Genomic DNA, 20,967 nt, shown 5'->3' on the forward strand with positions numbered 1-20,967 from the left:
ATTTTGTTGATATTTAGAATGTTAATTCATCCTTCAAAGCTTAGCCAAATGTCACTGCTGCAGTGAGGATGTCTCAGTCCTAACGGTGTAAAAAACTGTGCTGTGCTTCCCCCAAATGTTGCTCTTCGACGTACTGTAATATATCCAACTGTTCCATTTAGTAGTTCCTGTGTCGGTCTCCCTGATAGGCTGTCAGCCTTTCTATGACAGAGGCCAAGCTTCCTACATTTGTATGTCCCTTATACCTAGTCCAAGTACCAGATAATATTTATTGATTTAAAATATCATCCAGGAAGCATCATTTAGGCAGTGTTGAGGTAAGAAAACTCCTTTCTTCCATCCTGGACAAATAAGCCCAGTCTTGGTTTTTCTATTCTTATCCTGTCAAGACTTTGAAATTCCTGTTTCCTACATATGTTCCATAGTTAACATCTGTGACTTGTGTTTCTTATGTTAGTGAGGATTATTCAAACAGGCTAAGTGTCTATATATTCATAACCTTAGATTTTTTTCTGGTGGTTTGGAAAATCTTCTTGACACATTGGAGTGGAAAAGTCATGAACTTTCAGGATTTGTTTGGCACTACCAGGTGGAATAAAGGGAAAAAACATTGACAGAATGAGTGATTTGATGACACCTTCTTCCAAAACATGTGAGTCAGCCCAAACTGCTTAGATTATCTGAGTCATTCATTGTTTGGCTTTAAGATACTACTTAGATATTATCTTCAAAATGCCTCTTTTCAAGTCTAATTTTGCATTTTCATAGTCATTTCATATAAAACATTTAGGTCTTTAAACTGTCAATGTTTGTTTTAAAAAAAAAAACTCCCACATAAAACTATTCTTCATTTCTCTCTGCAGGAGGAGTCTACAGAAAAACAAAGTTATTGACATTTAAAAAGCTACTCAACCACAATATTTAGAAACACCCCCCCCCCCATTTGTAACTTTGTTAAAAACTTTCTTCCTTCTCACCTCTAACTGCCTTATCTCCTTATAGGAACAAAATATCAGTTCCAAACCATAACTGTCTCTTTTAATTTTCCTTAGGCTTCTGAGTCTCTTTTTAAAAATAATTTTTTTTTCTTTATTGATTTTACAGAGAGAGAAAGGGAGGAGAGAGAGAAAGGGAGGAGAGAGAGAAAGGGAGGATGAGAGAGAACATCAATTGGCCGCTTCCTGCATGCCTTACACTGGGGATCAGGCCCACAACTTCGGCATGTGCCCTGATTGGGAATCGAACTGGCAACCTCTTGGTGCATGGGTCAACGCTCAACCACTGAGCCACACTAGCTGGGCTCTATTTTCTTTTTTAAATTGTTGAAAGTATTACAGATAATCCTTTTTTCCCCATTGACCCCCTCCTCCCTGCTCCCACCCCACTCCTGCTTTCCCCAACCTAATGTCTGTGTTCATTGGTTGTGTACATATGCATATAAGTTCTTTGGTTTATCTCTTCCCACCCTTCCTTTCCCCCTCCATCCCTCTGAGGTTGTTAAACTGTTCCCTACTTCCATGACTCTGGATCTATTTTGGTCAACAGCTTATTTTATTCATAATGTTCCATAAATGAGTGAGATCATGTGGTACTTGTCTTTCTCTGATGAGCTTATTTTGTTTAGCATAATACTTTCCAGGTCCCTCCATGTCATCTCAAAGGGTAAGAGATCTTTCTTTCTTATAGCTGCATAATATTCCATTGTGTAAATGTACCACAGCTTTTTTATTCACTTGTCTACTGATGGACAGTTGGGCTGTTTCCAGATCTTAGATATTGCAAATAGCTTTGCTATGAACATAGGGGTGCATATAGTCCTTCTGGTTAGTGTTTCAGGCTTCTTAGGATATATTCCAAGAAATGAAAACTACAGGACATTGAAAAAAAAAAAATAGAGAAAGATATAAAAAAATCAAAACATATACCATGTTCATGGATTGAAAAAAATCAACATCATTAAAATGTCCACACTACCCAAAGCAATCTACAGATTCAATGCAATCCCTATTAAAGTACCAATGGCATATTTCACAGAACTAGAACAAATACTCCCCAGAGTTTATATGGAACAAAAAAAAAGACCCCAAATAGCACAGCAGTCTTGAAAAAGAAGAATAAACTGGGAGGAATCACAATACCAGATATCAAGTTATACTACAAAGCCATCATAATCAAAACAGCTGAGTGTGGGCACAAGAACAGGCACATAGATCAATGGTACAGAACAGAGAACCCAGTAATTGACCCAAGAGAGTATGCACAATTAATATTCAACAAAAGAGGCAAGAGCATACAATGGAGAAAAGACAACCTCTAATAAATGGTATTGGGAAACTTGAACAGCTACATGCAAAAAAAAAAAAAGAAGAAGAAACTAGACGACCAACTTACACTATACACAAGAATAAACTCAAAATGGATAAAAGACTTAAATGTAACATGTGAAACCATAAAAATCCTAGAAAAAAATGTAAGCAGAAAAATCTCAGACATCATATGTAGCACAATTTTTACTGATCCATTGCCTAGGACAAGAGAAACAAAAGAAAAAATTAATAAATGGGGCTACATCAAATTAAAAAGCTTCTGCACAGCAAAAGAAACCAGCATCAAAATGAAAAGGGAATCCACTTTCTGGGAGAACATATTTGCCAATGATACATCGGATAAAGGGATAATTTCCAAAATATATAGAGTACTCATACAACTCAACAAAAGGAAGACAAACAATCCAATTAAAAAATGGGCAGAGGACCTGAATAGACACTTCTCCAAACAGGTCATACAAATGGCCAGGAGACATATGAAAAAATGTTCATGATCTCTAATAATCAGAAAGAGGTAAATCAAAACCACTATGAGCACCTGCCAGAATGGTGGCCATCAACAAATCCTCAAACAAGTGCTGGCGAGGATGTGGAGAAAAGGGGACTCTAGTTCACTGTGGGTGAGAAGGCAGACTGGTGTAGCCACTGTGGAAAACAATTCGGTGCTTCCTCAAAAATTAAAAATGGAAATGGAAATGCCATCTGACCCAGTGATAATCTTATGTTTTCCACCCATTTTATTTTCATCATGATTAAAAAATAGCAATGCCCTACCAAACAGATCAGAAAATACATGCAAATTACAGTAATTCTTGTATTAAATTAGTAACAGAACAGGCAATAGTAGTTTTCCATAGACTGTCCTGTTTTTGACCATCAATTTGGAGAATAGCCAATATGAACTAGGTCATGAATGTCACAAGTTGTCAATTTCCAGTGAAAAGTACACTGGATCAAGATTCAGGAGACACAGAGTCCATTCCCAAGATCACTTCTAATTGTGTAGCTGAACATAACTTACATTCTTCTTGGATTTTGATCTCTGAAGTCTATAACAAATCAGCCAATAATAATAAAGGATAAAAGAATTTGCACATGTCCACAAAATGCGATGCTAATCTGTAGCTATACTTTCATTGAAAGTCATATTTCCCATTCATAGACTACAGCTATACCTGGAATGTATACAGGAATGGACCAAAGATATGACATTCCAGAAAATCAAAACAAATCAATTGGTGAAGTAAAAAACTCACTGAAAACTTTTACTCCCTTAAAAAGTGGAAATACTTGGGAAGTTTAGGAATGTATGGAGAAAACTCTGAAAGACTAAGCAAACAAAATTATAAAATGTAAAAGTCATTCATATCTTAGCAACTCTTTGAGAAGATGAAGGAAGAAACAATTATACCAATTGTGTTAAAGTGAATGAGCCAGAGGGAAGGGGGGGGAGGGGTGGCAAGGGCTGGGTGGAAGTGGGCAAAGGTGGGTAGGGACATCTGTAATAGTGTAAACAATAAAAAAAAAAAAAGTGAATAGAGAGGCAAGGGTATGTCTTTTGAGAGTTTATTTTAAAAATTCAAAGAAATTCTTTGAAAAAATGATGGTCAAAGATCTTATAGGAATAGCAAATTTTAGACACTATATATGATAATCTGATGAGCTTAAAAAAAACAAAAAAACATTATGTCTAATGATTCTTCATTTTTGACTCCAGAAGTCCGTGAAAGTTTTAAAGTCATTTTCTACAGTTTAGTTCTTTTCTGGGCTGGGTCATGAATTTTTTTTGTTAACTATTCTTTACCAAAAATGGGAGGGAAAAACAGTGTTTCTGAGAAATGAAGTGACTTTTCCCTTGCCAATATCAAATCAGAGAGCTCTAAAGGGAACAAAATTGATTGTTTTGATAATCTGGACTAGAAGGGTTCTCTTCCAAGCTGTGGAGCTGAGAACATCTTTCTGTGTGCATCCTGCCTTCTTAGATCAGTCACACAGGAAGTCTGGCCTGTGCCCCTAGCCTCTCTCCACCTCATTTAGATTCTTTTAGCTTCCTTTGGTATTATGGGAGAAGCTAGTCCAGTCTGGGAACAATCATCAAAGAATTAAAAATAGACTGATTTCTAAGAGGGTAGGAAAGCTTATTTCAAAATAGGCAGTCCTGGATATGACATTGTAAGATAGTAAAATAAAGCAACAAATGTAGCAACTGACAACAGTGATGTCATAAACACACTCACACACACAGTACAAAGAAATTTCATTACTGTAACACTACTAGCTACCATAACTGAGGTCCTACCTATTGGCCAGAGTTGCTTTACATATGTTGTCTTATTTAATTTTCTTACAAGCCTTGTAAAAATGTAGGTGTTTTCATCTCAAGTGATGAGCCTAAGTGTTTGCCTAAGTTAGGTTTTATCATCATCTCCAGGGAGAAAACAGGAGACTTCTCTTCCACCATTGTTCCCTCAAATGTTGAAGTTCTTCAGAACTTTGTCCTAATTTTCTCTATACCCTGGGGCAATTTTATTCACTCATGTGGATTCAGTAGCCATCTGTATGTAGTTGAATCGTGAATCTATAAGTGAGGCCCAGTACTATCTCATGAGGTTATCAATATACAGTACTTTTTGTCAAAGTTAGGCTTTTACAAATAGACATTAGATTTCTTCAAAGCCTTTAGGCTCCATTTATTATATATATAATCAAATCTATGAAGGTATGCCCAATCATTTACTTTAAAATTATTTTCTAAATACAATTCCCCTTAAAATGAAATTGTTCTCCATCAAGTGATGGATAAACAAATGGAGTAGTATTCAGTCAGAAAAGGTAATGAAGAACTATGACATGAATGAACTTTGAAAACATTGTGCTAGGTGAAAGAAGCCATATATAAACAGCCACATACTATATGATTTTATTTATATAAAGTATTCAAAATAGGATATTTTTCATTGATACAGAAAGCAGATTAGAGGTTGCCAGGGGCAGGGTGGAGGGGGACACAGGGTGAACGCTTAATGGGTACAAAGGTGATACAAAGTTCTGGAACTAGATAGTAGTGATAGTTGTACAACATTGAGAATGTACTAAATACCACTGAAATGCATACTTTAAAATGACCAAAATGGAAAATTTTACATTATGAGTATTTTACGAGAGAGAGAGAGAGGGGGAGAGAGAGAGAATATGAATGAGAATAGTTCAAGCCAGATGGTTCTGTGACAGGAGTGGAAAAAGATAGACAGGAGGAGTAGGAGTGGGGGAAAAAGAAAGAAACAGAATCAGGAAACATGTGGAAGGGAGCAGAATGCAGGCCTTCTTTGTAATCCAAAGATCTGGGATCAAGTCTAAGTTTGACATTTTTGCTGGTTGCCATTTGCAGGAAAATTTATAGAGAATCCAAGAGGCACTGTGTTACTTTCTGTATAAGATTCATGTCCTCCCAGGGCATGAGGTTTGGAGGGACAGCCTCAGTTTCTCTCTCTGTAATCACTAGGACCAAGGGAAAATCAGCGCTTTTTCTCTGAGTAACTCATGTTCCAGGCACTATGTTAAGCACTTTACATACACTCTTTCAACAAGCAGTGAAGGTAACACTAGACCCCTATTTTGTGGATGAAGAAACAGACTCAAATTGATTAAGTTCCTCTTCCAAGGTCATTAAACAAACAAGTGATAAGACCATGATTTTGAGCCAGATTTGTTTGGCTCCAAGCTCAGCAACTTCTTACCGGGTGTTCTTGATGGTTATCGCAATCCCCAGGGCAATGTCTGGTATACAGTGGGCACACTATCAGTGTTTATTCAACACTTTTTAGAAAAGTCACTTAAAGTTTGTATAAAAATTAAAACAAAAAACTGAATGATTTTCCTGATTTTTGTAAACTACATTCCATTGATGTTCTGTTTTTTTTTTTTTTTTTTTTTTATCCTCACCCGAGGGCATTTTTCCATTTTTTGTACAGATAGAGTGGGAGGGAGAGAGAGAGAGAAACATCGACGTGAAAGGGACACATCGAGTGGCTGCCACCCGCACGACCAACCAGGGCCGGGGACAAACTGCAACCGAAGTACGTGCCCTTAGCGGGAACCGAACCCGGGTCTCTCCAGACCGCAGGCCGACGCTCTAACCGCTGAGCCAAACCGGCCAGGGCTGATGTTCTGTTTTTTGATATTCATTTGTGTATACAGAATTATTAAGGAAGAAGAAGGAGCCCCTAACTGCACAAGACGGGACACAGAGTGAGGGGTGTGCTGTGACCCCACTGCATTTTTAGGTAAAGAATGTGCACAATGGTACACTGAAAAGCTTGATTTAGCCCCAAACACATATAAATGAATCCAACAGATGTAAATTTGTTAAGTACTACCTACAGTGTTTTAGAAAATATGTCAGGAACTTAATTAGGCCAACAGAATCTTAGAAGGTGGGAGCTATTATCGTATTGATTATATAACTACCATGGGGCATGAGGAATACCTAGTACCAGGTCACACAGGTAGTAAGCAGACCACATTTCTGTCTGACTCCAGAGTCCATGCTCTTCATGCCTTTGGAACATCTTTTTGCTAGTCATCACAATTCATTTTGCCCTCTTATCAAAAATAAACAAACAAACATACATGCAAAAAAACAAAATAAAACACATCTAGACTTTTTAAAAATTAAAGACATTTTTAGTAAAATTAGACTGCTTGTTTCTTAAAAACAAATACTGTATTTTGCTTGTTTAAATCATTTTATGCTGCCCAGCAAACATAGGGAGACCCAATAAATGTTTGCTAAAAGGATTATTTCTGTAATATATATATATTTTCCGTTTGAGTCTTCATCAGCCTGAAGGGTTACTCAAAGGTAAATCACATGTAATGGAATTACTTATTTTCTGCAAGAATCCAGGCCAAACATTTGGTTTCAGTAATAAAAAACAGGCAAATTTAATTGCCTGGGTATAATGCGCATACTGACAGCAACTCTAGACTGGCAATATCAATTCATTATGATGTTCAATGTATTTCTGTCAGAAAAGATTATAATGCTGTGCATATCAGCTCTTCCTCCAAGTTTTAAATGCAGGTACTATAATCTAATTCAGATTCTTTGTCATACAAGGTCTTACAGAAAGATGTCAAGACCAGTTAAGATGGAGGTGAGGCCCTCCCATAATTTTTAAATGATATTTACAATTTCCAGTGCCTAGACTACTGCCTATACAACCCCAACTGGGGCCAGGGACAAACTGCAACCGAGGTATGTGCCCTTAGCGGGAACCAAACCTGGGTCTCTCTGGTCCATGGGCCGACACTCTAAACGCTGAGCCAAACTGGCCAGGGCTCATCCATCTATTTATTCACCTGCCCTCCATCCATCTATCCTTCCATTTGCCCACTCATCTACCCACCTACCCATCTATCCTTTGGCTACAAATTCTAATAGGTTACAAAGTTCATTGTCATAAAATTATTGTTAGATAATATAAATCTATCAAGTTGCAATGAAAATCGGCTCTTCTTTAGTCTATTCTCACTGGAGGTAGAAAATATCAAGTCAACCTTCTTGGAAAGAACCATTGGTAGGCTTGTAGATTTACTAAGCCATCTCCTCAAGCATCTTCTTAGTCTAATGGTTATATTATTCCCTTTCTTTATTTACAGATCTTATGTTTCAAACATTTAAATTTGCATTTGTTACTCTAGTGATGACTCTCTGATTTTAAGTCCTCATATTTTTCTAGCAAGCTTGATGGCAACTTTTCCCATCACTGGTTGGTATTCTCTTCACCAGCCTCCCAGTATATGGGCAAGGGTATAATTCCAGTCTTTCAGTCAGTGTGTGGAGTCATGCAAACTCCTGAGTATTTGGGATCACTATTAGAAGATCTCCTCATCCTCTCATTCAGAGGTTGAAAGAATAGGAACCTGTTGAACATCTATCATGTACCGAGGATTCTTCTGGGCTAGAGATGCAGTATGTAATATTACCCTGAATTATGTGTGATCAGAAATCAGTTATAAAAACCCTAAACCACCTTCCTTCAATTAAGTAGCTGTCACCCACTTTAGTTCCTCCTTATCTACTTATTAATGGGACACATATGCAAATGTGTGGTGTTTGAGGTGAAGAGTACATGAGATGAGAGCATCAGGGGCCAGATCATACAAGTTCTTGAAAGTCAATTTAAAGACTTTAGATTTTAAGTGCATTGGGAAGTCACTGAAAATAACGGAATAGGAAAGTAGTATCATCTAAATACTTTTTCCTCCTATCAGCAATGCTCATTACCTAGTACCAGAAATATCTAGTAGTAATTAATTTGTGTCACTATGAGGTGCTAAATAAATTACTTGCCTTTTCCAGATCATCAAAAGAAAAATAATATTGAATATTATTTTAGTGTTATAAGTATTATGCTGTGGTAACTATTTGAAAACTATCATTTGAGTTAGGTTCTATACAGAAAATCTCTCTAACTAAAATATTTAATTTACTAAAATGCTGAATACCCAAGTTTTCTTACCACTTCAGAGTTTACCATTTGTTATAGTATATAAATATATCAATTTTGACAATCCTAATTGAGATTTGGACAATCTCAATTTGACAATCCTAATTAAGAGCCTTGTTTAATCCCCCATAACTCCTGAACTCAATCTCCTCACAGACTTCTGTTATATTTTCAAAATCATATTCTAGCTTTACCACTCACCAGCTACATGATGTTGAAAAAAATCACTTACTCTCTCAAGAATTCAGCTTTCTGAACTGCGAAATACTTGCTTCACATGATTATTCCAAGTTTTAAATGAGAAAATGAATTGGGATATGTAAATAAAATTCTATCCAAGCAAAAAGTATTATTATTTATTTGTAATTTTAATTGACGGTTAAAAACAGTAAACTGTAGCAGTATATATATCATATAAAAGTAAATTATCCAATCCAGTACAAATAGTAAGTTTCTCTCTTCCCTGATTAATATGAAAAAGAGAGAAAAATCTATTTTCCCTTGCAAACCATCTAAGAGTGGATAATATCTTCTGTTGGATAATATAAGCCATGAAATTCTATGAAATCTTGTTTGATTTTCAACACTACAAAGATAATGACAAGCGTTCACCAGAGGAATAGGTAATCTAAAACAGAACTTCCTTACAAGCAAGTTCCTTTACCAAGGTCCCACATCCAAGTAAAATGGTGGCATCATCCCCCAAGTGCTCCATCCAAGAACCTAAAAAGCACCTTTGACTCCTCCTTTTCCTCCCTCTCCAGAGCCAATAATCAAGGAGTGTTGTTAGTGGTCTTTTTAATGTACGTACAGTCACCCAGGCTACCTCCATCTCATGAAACTGTTAACTTCAAGACATAGCCTCTAAGATTTCAAGGAGGGGCATAAAAGCATGAGGAAGTCACCCTGAATACTTTACCATCTCAGCCAGGAATAGACAGGGTTTAGTTTACATAGCATAGACCAGAAGGAATTTGATTTATGTACCATATGGCCTCCCCTACACCTAAGAGATGCTGGAAAATGAAGCCCCTAGCTGTGAAGCCAATTCCCAGTCAATAGCTCTGCACCATGGAAAGAAACTTGGCTCTTTGGAAGTCAACTACCTATATTTTCTAATCCCTACATGAGAAGCCATATCTCTCATGATCACTTTTCTGTAGCCAGAAGAGCTAATCCCCATAATTAACTGGTTCTGCCACTTGCTGCTTGTGTTATTGTGGATAAATTTATATTTCTCTCAGCCTCAATATTCCCTTCCATCAAATGGATCTTATCTCATAGGGTTGCTATGAAAACTAAAGAAATCATGCATGTAATGTGCCTTAGCAAAATTAATGGCCTATAACAATCAATATTTTCTAGAAATTGAATTGGAATATAAAAATGACCCCAGGATAAATTCTTAAAATTGTTGAATTTTAAACAATCTACACTATGGTTTACTGACTTACCTGTTTCCTCTAAAGGGAATAGTTGAAAAAGACTTCGGAGAGTTTTGGTTTCTTTTTCTTCCTAAAAATCACAGTTTAAGTGAAAAATTCTTGTGCTTAAAAGGGGTTTTTTAATCAGCCTCCATTAAAGAACTAAAAAGGGGCCCTTAGCAGTTAGAGCGTTGGCCCATGGACCAAAGAGTTGTGAGTTCGACTCCTGTCAAGGGCATGTACTTTGGCTGCGGTTCAATCCCTGGCCCTGGCTCTGGTTGGGGTCATGCAAGGGGTGGCCAGTCAATGTGTTTCTCTCATTTCGATGTTTCTTTTTCTCTCTCTTTCCCTTCCTCCCACTCTATCTGAAAATCAATAAAAATATATCCTCAGGTGAGGATTAAAAAAAAAAAAGGAGAAATAACATGGCACAACTGACAGGGAGCTAAGTCACAGAATATTAGCGTAGAGATCAGAGTCTGGCCTGGTAACAGATGAACAAAACTGAAGTGCAGAAAGATTAAAGCAATAGGTTCACAGCCACACAGAAAACAGAGAGGAGGCTGGACTCAAACCTTCTTCTCTTTACTTCAATCTAGTATACTATACCACATTGCTGCATTAAATATGAGTGGTGGTGGTGGTGGTGTATGTGTGTAAGTGTGTGTGTGTGTGTGTGTGTGTGATAAATAAGTATATAATAATATAAAAATAAAATATATATTGTAAGAGAGAAACACAAACTATATATCTCTTATAGTGCTCTAGAATATTGAGTAGTTTCAGGTTTGAGTATGGTGTTTGTTTTTACTTCTGTGCTAAATATATCTCATGACTTTCTAAATGTCTAGAACAGTGCTGTGAACTCCTATTTAGCTGAATAGCATTACGTCAACAATCTGAATCACATTTCCAGCAACACTAATATCTTTTAAAGCTGAAATTTGGCTTAGCAATTTGATTAAATTTTCTAAGTACTCTAAAAATACTTTTCAATTTATGAAACTGTAACCTCAAAGGCAGAATAAAAGTAAAAGGTGACTTTAATAATGATAAAAACAACAACAACAACAACAACAAAAAAAAACCCAGAAAAAAAGTAATTTGAAATGGGGTCTGTAGAAACACCAAGATCTAAATGCTGAGTCTGAATCAAGCTAATTATGTGGTATTTTCCACAAATGTATTTTGTTCTTCCTGGAAGTCACATTTAAAAGAAAAATTATATGCTTAATTTAATAGTTTGCTAGCATCCTAGTCAGGCTGCCCCAGATATTTCTCCTCCAAAACTCCTTTGAAAACCGAGGCTGGCTCTAGTTCCTCCTTTTTTAGAGCCACTTGAACACACACACACACCTTGTTCACCTCTGTTATTTGGTTTAAGTGGAACCCCTCTCAGTGATTTCAACAGAATTCAATCTGCTCTAATGTTACCTGGAGACAGAACTTCTTACTTGGCGTGACAGAGGACCTAGTCTATCACATTTCTCTCGTTTTCTCCATCACTATTATTCTTTATACATTCCGCATTGCAGCCAAACAAAAATTCTCCTCATTCCCTAAATAAGTATGCGTGTTTGTGGGTTACGTATTAGCTTCTTGACAGAGCTTATCAAATTTTGCCTCATATTACAATTTACACTGTCTTGTTTCTTGTATATTTTAAGCTGCTTGAGGACAGGACCCCCTTATTCATCTTATGCCCCATCACTGAATCTAATCCGGTACCCTGCACACAGCAGTCAGTCAGTTAACATTCACTGAGTTGAGAAAAAGGTTCCAAGTCAAACAAAGGTACAGGTGTCAAAAATGACCTTCACCATCCTTGTTTGGTATAAATGACCAAACCAGAAACTTCCAAGTTAAGACTTCTTCCATTACTGAGAAAAGAACCTCCATTAAATACCTGCTAATCTTTACTTCTACAAGAGCACGTATCATAGGTACAGCCAACGTCTTAAAAAGATAGCAAGTAAATGAAGAAGTAGAAGAAAAGGTGTAAGGTATCACACTCATATAAAAGGTGTGTGTACATAAATAAGGTGTACAAACATTGTGTATGCAACACAGTGCCTGTTCCTTCTTGTCTTAAGGACAGAGATAACAATCTTATGAATCTCCTTTCCAGACCAGAAGGGCAGGAAGCAATTAGAACAGGTCAAAGAGGCAAAGTTAAACATAGGTAATAATCGCAGCTGCCAGAAAGGAAATGACACATCACACTCTTCAGAAAATAAGGGCTTTTATCTTCCAGCTACCAGCCCAATGCATAACAATAGTGCCTGATAGCTTTACTGAATTACAGCACAGGGCATTAATTAGCATTCTAAACAATAAATATAAAAAGCCCTTTTTAATTTAAGTAGTTACAAAAATGTTACTTTCACTATAAAAATGGGTTAAATTATGTTTGATGTTCTTTGCTTAAGAATTATAAGAATATTGACATATCAGAATATATATTACATATATTAAATTATGTGTTAAATATATATATTGATATATATCTAATATACAAAAACCTCACTTTTTATATTTTTAAAATCTAATATGTATTACAGTTTACATATATTTATATGTTAAAACTATAACTTTTTTCTCAGAAAATGAAATTCTGTGGAATAGGACAAGCCAGCCTTAGGTTAACATTTATTCAATGCTCGCCATGGACTTCCCATGCATTATCTCATTAAAATTCACAGCACCACACTGTGATGTGAGTATAATCATCTCCACTTTACAGATGAGGAAGGCCTCAGAGAAGGTCCACAATTTTCCAACACAGAATGTATAGTGAGTGATGGGCCAGGGGTCATATCTGTGTTTGTTGGAGGCCCATGCTCTTGACCCATAAGCGTACATTCGCTGGGTGGCTCAGGGGAGTGTGCATGGTGCACATAGCGCCTTGACCTTGCACTTGCTGACTCCCTCACGAGGTCTCCAGTTGATTCTGCTTTGTTTCCCTACTCTCTTCTCCCAGCATTCCTGAGAATATCTGCTCTACACTGTCTACTCCATTATCTTGCTAGCATTATTATAGAAAAAAGAAGTTTAAATTCAGGAAAAGAGAAAGAAAAAGCAAAAACTAAGTCAGTAGTTGGTATGTAGGAATAAAGTACTTTCTTAGCCACTAAGGCATCTTTGTGACAGGATGTCTCCTGGCAGAGGGGGGGGGCATCCCTCTGGGCCTTTCAAGACTCCCCTACAAGAGAGTAGATTCAATCACACAACCAAAAGGCAAGGAAAAAAGATACTGTTTCTGTCTCCGAATACCAGTGTTAATTTTAGCAATAGCAACAGTGTTCACCTTCTTCACTTCAAATACTTTCAGTCATCAGTTGCCAGCAAAACCCACCCCATCACTATGGTGCCACACAGCTATACCCAATGGTAGGCTTTGCTTGAAAATAGGCCTTGCTGTTTCACATCTGCTTAAGAGTACTCTCCAGTACTGAATGGGTTTTCTTTATAACTAGTGCATATCACGGATTCTAGGCTACCCAGCCACTGTGTGTGATAAAATTCCAAGACTTGGTCCCTCATTCTAAAGGATCTTGTCATTTGAGATACCCAGACAGTTAGTTAGTATTTAATTTATGAAACAGTTAGTTAGTGATGGGGAAAGTTTGTCATTAGAAGAGTATTATTAACTCAAACATGTTTCATAAAAAAAATAAAACTTGGAATGTCTGTTTGAATTCTGTTGAGAAACATGTAGTAAAAAACCCATTAGAGATAGTACAGCACACAGGAACAATACATGGCTCCAATCCTGTTTCGTCAGGGCGTTTATTTTTAAATTCCAGGAAAACACATTCATGAGAATAGTCTCTCCAGCTATAACAAATAAGGTCTTACACTATGTAGCAGTGACTTTTCTTTTGGTCAGAAACTCCGTTGAAAATCTAATAAAGCCCTGGCCAGTTTGGCTCAGCGGTTAGAGCATTGGCCCATGAACCAGAGAGTCCTGGGTTTGGTTCCCGCTAGGGGCATGTACCTCGGTTGTAGTTTGTCCCTGGCCCCGGTTGGGGTCATGTGGATGGCAACCACTTGATGTGTCTCTCTCACATTGATGTTTCTCTCTCTCTCTTCTTCCCTCTCTCCCTCTTGCTCTATAAAAAAAAAGAAGAAAGAAAGAAAGAAAATCTAATAAAAATTCTGGATCCTCTCCCCATAAAATATTGACACTCATATATCTGCCAGCCTGTGTGCACTAAGGTATCATGGACCCTAAGTTAAAGTCTCTTTCTCTGCAGGAACTAAATTTTTTTTTGCATTAATGTATTACAACAGTATATATCATATGACCTTGGTAGAGATAGCCCAATAATGCCTAGCATTATGGTGAATCTTCATCAGAAATTAGAGTTCCTTAACACCTCAGAATCAGAACCTGAGTCAGGCTTAGAACTCCCCGTGTCTGTCATGGACCCATGATGATGGATGCTCTAAATGACAGTCAGTCAGCTGAATCCTCTGTCATATTTCGCTCAAGGAGCCTCCCTATTTTTCTTCTGGCTGGTCTAGTCATCCATCTGTTTCTCTTACAAACAGCCACAGTGTTTTGCTGGAACTGCTGCTTTTAAAACTGAGTAGAAGGAGGGTAAAAAACAAAACAAAAACCCTAGTTATTTCAGAAGCAGAAATAGAAACTTAAGAGCTTGGTCTCTAGCAATGATAATGCAAGACGAAATAAATGTAATTCCTATGTGTGCTAATTATAATGTTAGGCCTTCTCACATATTTTATTTCATTTAATTCATAAATAAATCCTGCTGGGTAGCTATCATCCACCCATTTTTTTTTTTAATCCTCACCCGAGGACATTTTTGCATTTACCTTGAGATAGAGTGGGAGGGAGAGAGGGAGGAAGAGAGAGAGAGAGAGAGAAACATTGATGTGAAAGAGACACATCGACTGGTTGCCACCCACACGACCCCAAAGGGGGCTGGGGACAAATTGCAACTGAGATATGTGCCCTTAGCGGGAACCGAACCGGTTCTCTCCAGTCTGCGGGCCGATGCTCTAACCGCTGAGCCAAACTGGCCAGGGCCATCCACCCATTTTTTACATTTGGGTAGCTAGAGGCTCTATGATTATATAACTCCTGTTAAGATCCCACGATTAAAAAACTGCACTAATATTTAAATATATTTGTGTCTGACTCCAAGTCTTGTATTTTCCTACTATTTAATGCTTTTTAAGATACTTGTTAAAAATCTGAGATCTAACTCCATGCTTCCAGTGTCTTGCAATTATCTAAGTTTGAGATCTCAGTTTTCTCAGATAAAAAGATATTCATGGAGGAAAAAGGTAACTACACCTCCTAGAATGCTTGGGTGAATTCCAACACTAAGGTCATGTGGTTTTAGCTGAGCAACAAAGCAATTGAAACCTTACCTGGAAGACAGGGCCTCCATCCAAGAGCATTCAGACTCAAACATTAGCCTCTCTTATCCACGGGAAGTAGGTTTCAAGACCCATTCCTAGTGAATGTCTGAAACTGCGGATACTGGTGAATCCTATATATGCTGTTTTCTCCTGTACATACATACCTATGATCAAGTTCATTTTATAAACTGGGCACAGTAAGAGATTAGTAACTATAATAATAAAGTGGAACTATTATAACAATATACTGTAATAAAAGTTATGCAAATGTGATCTCTCTTTCTCTCTGATAACCAATCTGACAACCAAGAAGGCTACTAAGTGACTAGAGGGCAGATAGGGGTAGCATATACAGTGTGGGTATGCTGGACAAAGGGAGGGAGGGAGGGAGGGAGATGGTGTGACATTTCATCACGCTACTCAGAATGGCACAAAATTTAAAAGTTATGAATTGTTTATTTCTGGAATGTTCCCTTTAATATTTTTGGACCACTGTTGACTGGGAGTAACTTGAAACCATGGAAAGCGAAAACTGAAGACAAGGGGAAACTACTGTAATGCCTTTTTCTCAAGACATGGCTAACTGACACAGAGACAATCAGTGATATTAGGCAGTAATGATGAAATTTCACATCCTCTTTCCATTCACCCTCAGACACCAAATTAGGTCTCCATCTGTATTTACTTCTAAGTTAAAAGTAAGAGCCTTTATAAATGGTCATGGCAGGAGTATCAGCTTGTTTTGGGCTATAAAGAGGTCATGAGTCATTGTTTTGCTACATTTGTTAAGAGGTCTGGGACACACCAGGTAACACAGTAGTTTTGTGACAATCTAGACTGCCTTCCCCCACATCCCATTAAGACACAGCCTGGTATAATGACCATGGCACCCGTCTCCTTTAAGTTCTTAAAAACCTCTCCTTAAAAAGTATCCAGATGAAAACAAAGCCACATTACAGTTCTTTAGAAGTGGTACATCTCTTCAGCCTTCTTTGACAGCTTCCTATTTCTACATCTCCTTTCATTTCTCTACCTCTTAGGCAAGGTAACTGAGATGAGGTAAGCTGCATTATCTCATTAAAGCTGCCAGTCTAGAGCCTGTATAGCCAGAGAACCCTGCCCATGGGGCTCCACTTGGGGAATTACTGTCATAGAGCAATTGTACAGTCAGATAAGAAAGCCTTTAATGTCTACCCAGATGATATCTTCCAAAGTCATGCTCAGAACTGACTCTGATTTCTCCCTTAGTAACTGCCTCCTGTAACCCACTTGAAAATTTCTGGCAAATGCTTATTGAACACCTACTATATGTTGAACATTATTCTAGATATTGAACTACAGAGATAAATAAGGTAGAGCTTCTGCCTTTGAGGAATACTGGTGAGTTGGGAGAAGAGATTTATAAATGTAAATTTAAAATATAGCATGATATTAGCGTATACTTACGTGCAGTATTTAGTCTATGAGAGAAGAGAGGAAAGACACTCACCCCAACCTAGGGCTCAGGGATGAGTCCCATCTTACATGCATAATATAAGTCCCAAAGAATGAATAAGAGTTAGTGTGGTAGGAACAGAAATGTGGGAACAAAGACAACCACACAAACATAGGCACAGAACGATGAAATAGATGACATCTATGGACAACTAAAAGCGATTTTCTATTTGTTACTAAAACTAAGTAAGGAGACAGTGATAGGAGATGGGGCTAAAAAGGTTATGAAAGATCAGGTCAAGGGGGCCATTTACGCCAGATCAAGTGACTAAAACTTCATTCCTCAGGTTATTAGGAAGCAAATGTAGACTTTTAGCAAAACATTTGTATGCATGTTTAGACTTATATGCAGCAGGAAAGATGAATTGAGAAGTGAAGACTAGAAGTAGGGAGACTACTTTAGAGACCACTGCAACAATCTCGTCCAGAGATGTGATGGGGTCCTGAAACTGGGCAGTGTAATAGGAATGAAGACAAAATGAGTGGATTAAAAATTATTTAGAAGGCAACAGAGGAAGAATTTAGTGACTGACTGGATTGAGAGGTGGGAAGAACTCATACTCATAGGTAGAAATAAGATGCTAAAGGTTGACAAGGGAAGATTCAAATATCTCAAACTATACCACCAGCTAATTGTGGCTGATTGAACATAACAATTCACACTTAGTTACATGGTAGTGATCATTTATGTATTAGATAATCATCACACTCACATATTTTGATCCACTCAACTGTCCTATTGGGGAGGGAGCATTACTTTGTCACAGATGGGGAAGCAGGCTAAGAGAAAATTAAATGGTTAAAATTAAATTAACCAAGCAATGGTAGAGTGAAGTCTCTGATTTAGGTTTATGCCAGAAACAGAAAATTGTCTTTCTTTTTAAGTTGTACTATATAAAAATTGTTTACATTTGACCATTCTGTCTATTCTGGTAATTTCACATGGTTCAACCTCATACAACGCTACATTCATTTTTTTTTTTCTTTTATCCTCACCCAAGGACATTTTTCCATTTTTTGTTCAGAGAGAGTGGGAGGGAGAGAGAGGAAGAGAGAGAGAAACATCAACGTGAAAGGGACACATCGAGTGGCTGCCACCCGCACAACCAACCAGGGCTAGGGACAAACTGCAACTGAGGTACGCGCCCTTAGGGGGAACCGAAACCCGGTCTCTCTGGATCGCAGGCCAACGCTCTAACCACTGAGCCAAACTGGCCAGGGCAACGCTACATTCTTTAATGGGTGAATTTCATTGTCTGAGACCTCAATGACAGAACTGGAGGCTTTTTCTTCATTCATTGTGTCAGAATCTTTCTGTTTCTGTATTCTAGTGGTTTTCTTGCACAGACTATTCTGCTACATTGTGAGATGAAATTCAATATCCTGGGAATAAAGCCAATGAGTAAGCATTATAGTCTGGGTAACTTCTTTGATTTGTAGAAAAGTGGCTTCTTTCCCAGCACTTGCCCTTCTTATACATTTCATCATATATTTAGCTTACCTTAGAGATAGCTTTCCAGGGTCAGATTCTAGCTATCTCACCAGGTTCTCATAAAGGTCAAATGAGATCATGCATGTAAAGGGGGTTTACAAAGTGTTGCCCAGCACACAGATAGTACTGTGTTGTTCTCTTGTCAGCCATGGAATAAAAGGGAGGAGGACAAAAAACTTGAGTCAATATTCTTCAGATTCCTTTCTGATTCGCAGTACATTCTCCACATCAGCATTCCAACGTTCATCTGAGGATGAAGCAGCTAAGTGTTGATTATATCTAGCTGTAGAGAATTAAAAAAAAAAAACACAAAAAACTACTCCATAGCCACTTTTTCTATTATGATGTTGGGGAGAGTTGGAAAGTAATTACTTAGATATAGGTCTATCAGAGGTAATCATCTTAACCAATCCAAGTATTGTTCTCTTTTTCTATTTCATTTATTCTTCCTTTCTAGACTCTACCTTAAATATTTTGCCTAAGAAGATTAGGTTTTCCTACCCTGAAAATTTATATTGAGTTCTTAATAAAGGGTCTCATAGTGTGTTTCACAGCTCCAAGACAGTGTGGTTTGTGAAACTGTTTCTTTTCCATGAATATCTGTACATTTCAGATGCTCTAGCAGAAACCATATAAGTGAATATTCTAATTCTAGCCCTTTAGTTTCAGTTTTTAAAATCTCTTTATTATGTCTTAAACCATTGCAAAAGCATTAGTTACTCAATTTTTAGAATGGAAATTTAACTCTTGTGGGTCACTAAGCATAGTCTCTGAATTCATAAAGTATGGGCTTTAATATAGAATCCTACAAAGGATGTGATTTTGCATACATATCCTATTATATTTCTATATTAGTAGATAAACACCTTTACTTGTGAAGCACCATGAAAGAACTGAGGTTCTCATAAATAGCCTGGAAAACCTTTAACACCTTCTCCTCAAAGACTAAACACTCTATTCCCACCTCATTTTCTGCGACAAACATTGTCAAATAGCATTAGCTTAATATTTATCACGTATTTTAGGACTGATTCATTTAGGGTTCACCTACAGTTAAAATATAAGGTGAACTTTCTCATATCTTTCTTCTAACATACATTTGTAAAAGGGGTAAAAAAACACATACACACACAAATGAAATTGTTTTCCACAGGAAAATAGCTGTAGCTCATCACTTTATTTTATTTCAGAGGCCAGTTTTAATTGACAGTTTAATTTTGGAACACTTCTAAATATTAATGTAAATTTTTTTAAATTCTAAGAAATTCCTGAGTTACTACTAGCAAGATATTCAAATGTGTTATAAAAAAACAAACCTCTTTTTACACATTCATGTTACTTTCTGGTCTATACTTTGGCTATTTGGGTTTATTAGTTATGCTCAGTCTAAATATTTGACTCTGCAATTGACTCAGAAATTTCAAAATTCAGTAAAAACACTGTTAATTTGTCCACATCAGGAGGAAAGACTGGAAGACCTTCATGTTGATGCCTTGCACCTGGAGGACTTTGTTGTTTTTACACTCACTTTTTCACTTGTTCCCCATAGCAACCATGACAGGGAGACAGACCCCACGACTGTTCTCTGGAAGAAGGGTTAGGGGTTCATAAAACAGAAATCAGAGATTTCCAGTCATGGTCACACATGTGGGTCACACAGGGAGTTTTAAAAATGTCCATATGCGCAGTCCTCACTCCAGTACTCAGTCTAGTGTTGAGGCCCAGGAAATTAAACATTAAAATTTTCCCAAGTGATTCTGATGTAGCTAGTCCATGGCACAGTGTCTGGTAAGCTGAGGTCACATGAGCAAAATCTAGGAGCCCTTAAACCCTATGGCAAGTTTTCTTCTACCACCCCAGCTTTGAGTCCTTCAGATAGATTTGGGCTTTCAAGTCCCTCTGGTAGAAAATCCCTGTGGTCAGAGATGCTGAGATTCTGGTTTCTCTGGACCTCTAATTTTTAGCTCAATCAAGTCTCCTCTTGACAGTCACCTGACACCAGGAGCTACCTGGCCTGTATGGAGAGGAATTACATAGATACGCTTGGGACACTGCATCAGGAAGGTGGCATTTACATAGAAAGAGATCTCTGCTCTAGCCAGAAGTATTGCTTTATGAATCTATTATGATTAAAGGCTTTATACATCAGGATGGATGTTGAACTAGATCAGTATTTTTCAAACTACAGGCAATCACTCACTAGTGGGTCAGGATATGAGTTTACTGGATTTTGACAAGCATTTAAAAAATGAAATAGAGTAGAAAATAAAGTGCCTCTCAAAGAGGAAAAATAGGTATTTGGTTGTTTTTGTTTTGTAAAAAATTTA

At 37.4% G+C, this 20,967-nt stretch overlaps 1 protein-coding gene across 16 annotated transcripts in view; it reads right to left on the reverse strand.

Annotated features, from left to right (window-relative positions):
- SGIP1 (SH3GL interacting endocytic adaptor 1) overlaps positions 1 to 20,967 on the reverse strand; it is a 211,995-nt gene that overhangs the window by 121,529 nt on the left and 69,499 nt on the right. The window lies entirely within an intron of this gene.

The sequence above is a fragment of the Molossus molossus genome, unplaced genomic scaffold (genome assembly GCF_014108415.1).
Source record: "Molossus molossus isolate mMolMol1 unplaced genomic scaffold, mMolMol1.p scaffold_m16_p_12, whole genome shotgun sequence".
Classification (NCBI taxonomy): Eukaryota; Metazoa; Chordata; class Mammalia; order Chiroptera; family Molossidae; genus Molossus; species Molossus molossus.